Source organism: Bombus affinis, unplaced genomic scaffold, assembly GCF_024516045.1.
Source record: "Bombus affinis isolate iyBomAffi1 unplaced genomic scaffold, iyBomAffi1.2 ctg00000645.1, whole genome shotgun sequence".
NCBI lineage: Eukaryota > Metazoa > Arthropoda > Insecta > Hymenoptera > Apidae > Bombus > Bombus affinis.
Genome location: NW_026109252.1, coordinates 25151 through 31784, shown reverse-complemented (window position 1 = coordinate 31784; position 6634 = coordinate 25151). Strand labels below are relative to the sequence as shown.

The window sequence follows — 6634 nt, the reverse complement described above, 5'->3', positions numbered from 1 at the left end:
TAACGATTACTCCCTTCTATTCCTTTATTCAACTGACCCGCTAACAATTACTCTGATTTGAATTGTGTCGCTACGCTTTTTATAATGACATCCCCAATGGGATGACAGTCACGTGACAGTTCGTTCCGGTGGGAATCGCAATGCTGCAGGTTTTTAGAGTTTCCATGAGAGAACGTGGATTTTGATGATTACAGATTATGTTGAGTGATGGACACAAAAGCGTCCGCGCCTGTGCGAACTGTGTGAGTATGTGTTTTTAGTATTCTATCTCGTTTCGCATGTTGTTTGTTTCCTTAAACTTGTGAATTTGTTTTAGCGCAAGAGGAAGAAGATATGTGAATGGTACGAGATGACGTGATCGACGTGCGTGTGTGAATATGTGCGAGGGATGATGCTGAAGTGGCGGTTTTCCATCCAAATAGGCACAGTGGCACCTTCGTTGGCGTCGTGTCCTGATGATCTTTTGACAATTTGGTTTTATTTGACAATATGAGATATATTTTGCTCCTTGTAGATTTATATGTCCATATTTGCTATATATTAAATCGTGTATATTTTATATTACTTTCTTGTTATTAGGTTATTAGTTGTGTAACTCCAGTTTCTGATCTATGGAAAGTGGTGAAACGTCTTTACGAAATACAATTTCATTCGTTTTCCTCCCTTGCATTGGCACGCTGTGAGTGGTGTCGACTTCCAAATGAGGTTTGTGCATCTTGATTATTATGCGTTTAATGATAGATACGGAGGTATCTTCGTCAGAGGTTCCCATGCGGGCTATCTCGGTGTGTATCTTGTTATGATTTCTTTTATTTAGTTAATCCTGCTTCTTTCGTGTTTTATTCACTGCATATGATATTTCAGTGCAAGAAGAAGAAGGATTGTAAAGAATCCGTAAGTGGCCCTAGAAGACGCAGTCATCGTGTGAGGTGTTGTTCGGCAGGAACGAAGAGTCGAAGTTGTTGAAGAAGTCGTGTGACATTTGTATTGTTTCCGGTTATATACAACGCTATTTCACATATCTATGTATATATATATATTATTATATTATTATATATTATTATACTAAATCTTCAGTTGGTTTAGTTGAATGTTCAGTAATGTAATTTTTACAAGGTGGTTTTGTATATTAGATGAGTAGTTGTTCGATATAATAATATGTGTATATATATATATACATTTCACAATGTAATTTTCCATTATGTAAAATATATATATGCATATGTATATGTGCGCGTATTGTTATTCTCATTGTTTCTCGGATCGTTAATTGGTTGAATATTCAATAATGTGGATTCGTATATAATTCTCTAGGTTCGTAGAAATGTAAATCTATATATTTATTTTTTTTTGCGTTTTAATGGTTTAATAACGTATACATATATATATATATATATATATATATATATATATATATATATATATATATATATATATATATATATATATATATATTATGAATTTTTCCCAAAGATACGCGTACGCATGTGTATATCTATATATGTGTGTGTCGCAGAGTAATCTTGTATACAATTTTCACTTTTATTAGAATATTGATGTAGTGTAGTATATTTTATTTCTTTTATATTTTATTAGATTACCAATTATTCAGATTCACGAAGTAGGTCACACACACAGATATGCATACACGTGTGTGTATATACATGTGTTTTCGCAGAGAAATCTCATACATTTGAATCGCGGCTTGTTTTATTTAATGGTTCATTTAATTATTTCATTTTATTTGTATTTTATATGTCATTGCTGCTTGGTTGTAGTGTTTCTTCTTATTGATTCATTTATTTCATTTGATTGTCTGTCGTATAATTCTTTTTATTTTGATTGGTTAGTTATTAGTTAATTTATTATTATTGGTCGTGTTTAGTTATTCATAAGTTATTGGTTCGTGGCGTCACGTGCGGAACGCGGGACGTGACAATAGCGTATAACGTTATGTAGTGTTACGATATAACGTATAGCGTTATATACTATATCGATATAACGTATAACGTTATATACTATAACGATATAACGTATAACGTTATATACTATAACGATATAACGTATAACGTTATATACTATAACGATATAACGTATAACGTTATATACTATTACTATATATCGTATAACGTTATATAGTATAACGACATAGCGTATAACGTTATGTAGTGTTACGATATAACGTATAGCGTTATATACTATATCGATATAACGAATAACGTTATATACTATTACGATATAGCGTATAACGTTATATACTATAACGATGTAACGTATAACGTTATATACTATTACTATATATCGTATAACGTTATATAGTATAACGATATAGCGTATAACGTTATATACTATAACGATATAACGTATAACGTTATATACTATATCGATATAACGTATAACGTTATATACTATATCGATATAACGTATAACGTTATATACTATATCGATATACGTATAACGTTATGTAGTATGACGATATAACGTTTAACGTCATATTACTATATCGATATAACGTATAACGTTATACTATAACGATATAACGTATAACGTTATATACTACTACGATATAACGTGAAACGTTTATTACTATTACGATATAACGTATAACGTATATACTATATCGATATAACATATAACGTTATATACTATTACGATATAACGTATAACGTTATATACAATTACGATATAACGTATAACGTTATATACTATAACGATATAACATGTAACGTTATATACTATTACGATATAACGTATAACGTTATATACTTATCGATATAACATATAACGTTATATACTATTACGATATAACGTATAACGTTTATATACTATTACCATGTAACGTATAACGTTATATACTACTACGATATAACGTAAAACGTTATATACTATTACGATATAACGTATAACGTTATATACTATTACGATATAACGTATAACGTTATATACTATTACTATATATCGTATATCGTTATATAGTATAACGATATAGCGTATAACGTTATATACTATGACGATATATCGTATACGTTATGTAGTATTACGATATAACGTATAACGTTATGTAGTATGACGATATAACGTATAACGTCATATACTATATCGATATAACTTATAACGTTATATACTATAACGATATAACGTATAACGTTATATACTATTACGATATAACGTATAACGTTATATACTATTACTATATATCGTATATCGTTATATAGTATAACGATATAGCGTATAACGTTATATACTATGACGATATAACGTATAACGTTATGTAGTATTACGATATAACGTATAACGTTTTGTAGTATGACGATATTACGTATAACGTTATATACTATATCGATATAACGTATAACGTTATATACTATTACCATATAACGTAAAACGTATTATACTATTACGATATAACGTATAAGGTTATGTACTATTACTATATATCGTATAACGTTATTAGTATAACGATATAGTGTTACGTTTCGCTATCCAAATTTTGAAATTTTAAACAATGTAGTAGTCCGCTGCCACCAGAAACAGTCTAAGGACTGTTTCAATTAGATATTTCTTGTTAGATTATGTAGCGTTGATCGGAGTTTAGGCCACTGGTCAACAATCTCCACGTTTCGGCTAACCTGCTATGCGCAGGAATACTAGCACGGGAGAGGATTGTTTGGAATAAACAATTATATTATAAATAATTATTACAGGCGGAATTAATGACGAATTATACTAATCATTGATATTATTTATTATTTTATTATTAGTTATTAATAATAATTAAAGTTAACTCACCTGACGTTGGTCTCCGCTGATGAACGGGCAGGCCGCTGGGGTGATTCCGGTTTTACAAAGATCGACACTTCTATAATTTTTCGTTTTAATCTTTATTTAATTTGAACAGTGTAAACAACAGTGTGTCCGGACGTGTTTAACAATTCGAAATTCTAACACAAAAACTTGAGCCAACTATTGTTTTGATTCTAACTGACTAATAACAATTATTTTATAATTCGAACTGACTAATAACATTTATATCTCGTAATTCTTAAACTCGAACTGGAACGAACAATTATTCTCTAATCCTAACTTAAATTCTAATTAAATCAACTGAACGAACTGTATATCAGACTCACTCAAATTCAATTGAACGACTAACAATTACTCTCCTTATTTTCGCTAAATTCTCCTGAACCAACTAATCACAATTGCTCTATCCTATTTCTTTATTCTAACTGAATTACTCTTCTTTAATTTCGTTAAATTCTCCCGAACGCTAACAATTTCTCTGACTATATTCTAACTGAACCAACTAATGGCAGTTACTCTCTTTTCACAATTACTCTGATTGTTCTAACTGAACCACTAACAATTAATCGCTAACGCTAACGCTAACAATTAATCTGATTCTTCTTTATTTTTCGCTAAATTCTCCCGAACGCTAACAATTACTCTCTTCTATTCCTTTATTCAACTGACCCGCTAACAATTACTCCCCTTATTTTCGCTAAATTCTCCTGAACCAACTAATCACAATTGCTCTATCCTATTTCTTTATTCTAACTGAATTACTCTTCTTTAATTTCGTTAAATTCTCCCAAACGCTAACAATTTCTCTGACTATATTCTAACTGAACCAACTAATGGCAGTTACTCTCTTTTCACAATTACTCTGATTGTTCTAACTGAACCACTAACAATTAATCGCTAACGCTAACGCTAACAATTAATCTGACTCTTCTTTATTTTTCGCTAAATTCTCCCGAACGCTAACAATTACTCTCTTCTATTCCTTTATTCAACTGGTAACGATTACTCCCTTCTATTCCTTTATTCAACTGACCCGCTAACAATTACTCTGATTTGAATTGTGTCGCTACGCTTTTTATAATGACATCCCCAATGGGATGACAGTCACGTGACAGTTCGTTCCGGTGGGAATCGCAATGCTGCAGGTTTTTAGAGTTTCCATGAGAGAACGTGGATTTTGATGATTACAGATTATGTTGAGTGATGGACACAAAAGCGTCCGCGCCTGTGCGAACTGTGTGAGTATGTGTTTTTAGTATTCTATCTCGTTTCGCATGTTGTTTGTTTCCTTAAACTTGTGAATTTGTTTTAGCGCAAGAGGAAGAAGATATGTGAATGGTACGAGATGACGTGATCGACGTGCGTGTGTGAATATGTGCGAGGGATGATGCTGAAGTGGCGGTTTTCCATCCAAATAGGCACAGTGGCACCTTCGTTGGCGTCGTGTCCTGATGATCTTTTGACAATTTGGTTTTATTTGACAATATGAGATATATTTTGCTCCTTGTAGATTTATATGTCCATATTTGCTATATATTAAATCGTGTATATTTTATATTACTTTCTTGTTATTAGGTTATTAGTTGTGTAACTCCAGTTTCTGATCTATGGAAAGTGGTGAAACGTCTTCACGAAATACAATTTCATTCGTTTTCCTCCCTTGCATTGGCACGCTGTGAGTGGTGTCGACTTCCAAATGAGGTTTGTGCATCTTGATTATTATGCGTTTAATGATAGATACGGAGGTATCTTCGTCAGAGGTTCCCATGCGGGCTATCTCGGTGTGTATCTTGTTATGATTTCTTTTATTTAGTTAATCCTGCTTCTTTCGTGTTTTATTCACTGCATATGATATTTCAGTGCAAGAAGAAGAAGGATTGTAAAGAATCCGTAAGTGGCCCTAGAAGACGCAGTCATCGTGTGAGGTGTTGTCGGCAGGAACGAAGAGTCGAAGTTGTTGAAGAACTCGTGTGACATTTGTATTGTTTCCGGTTATATACAACGCTATTTCACATATCTATGTATATATATATATTATTATATTATTATATATTATTATACTAAATCTTCAGTTGGTTTAGTTGAATGTTCAGTAATGTAATTTTTACAAGGTGGTTTTGTATATTAGATGAGTAGTTGTTCGATATAATAATATGTGTATATATATATATATACATTTCACAATGTAATTTTCCATTATGTAAAATATATATATGCATATGTATCTGTGCGCGTATTGTTATTCTCATTGTTTCTCGGATCGTTAATTGGTTGAATATTCAATAATGTGGATTTCGTATATAATTCTCTAGGTTCGTAGAAATGTAAATCTATATATTTATTTCTTTGCGTTTTAATGGTTTAATAACGTATACATACATATATATATATATATATATATATATATATATATATATATATATATATATATATTATGAATTTTTCCCAAAGATACGCGTACGCATGTGTATATCTATATATGTGTGTGTCGCAGAGTAATCTTGTATACAATTTTCACTTTTATTAGAATATTGATGTAGTGTAGTATATTTTATTTCTTTTATATTTTATTAGATTACCAATTATTCAGATTCACGAAGTAGGTCACACACACAGATATGCATACACGTGTGTGTATATACATGTGTTTTCGCAGAGAAATCTCATACATTTGAATCGCGGCTTGTTTTATTTAATGGTTCATTTAATTATTTCATTTTATTTGTATTTTATATGTCATTGCTGCTTGGTTGTAGTGTTTCTTCTTATTGATTCATTTATTTCATTTTGATTGTCTGTCGTATAATTCTTTTTATTTTGATTGGTTAGT

At 31.0% G+C, this 6634-nt stretch overlaps 1 long non-coding RNA gene across 1 annotated transcript; it reads left to right on the top strand.

Annotated features, from left to right (window-relative positions):
• The first annotated feature begins 5049 nt into the window (after positions 1-5049).
• LOC126928188 (uncharacterized) lies at positions 5050-6028 on the top strand. The gene is made up of 2 exons (XR_007716413.1): positions 5050-5505; positions 5665-6028. It is a non-coding gene; the product is annotated as an uncharacterized LOC126928188 (long non-coding RNA).
• Positions 6029-6634: the final 606 nt, after the last annotated feature.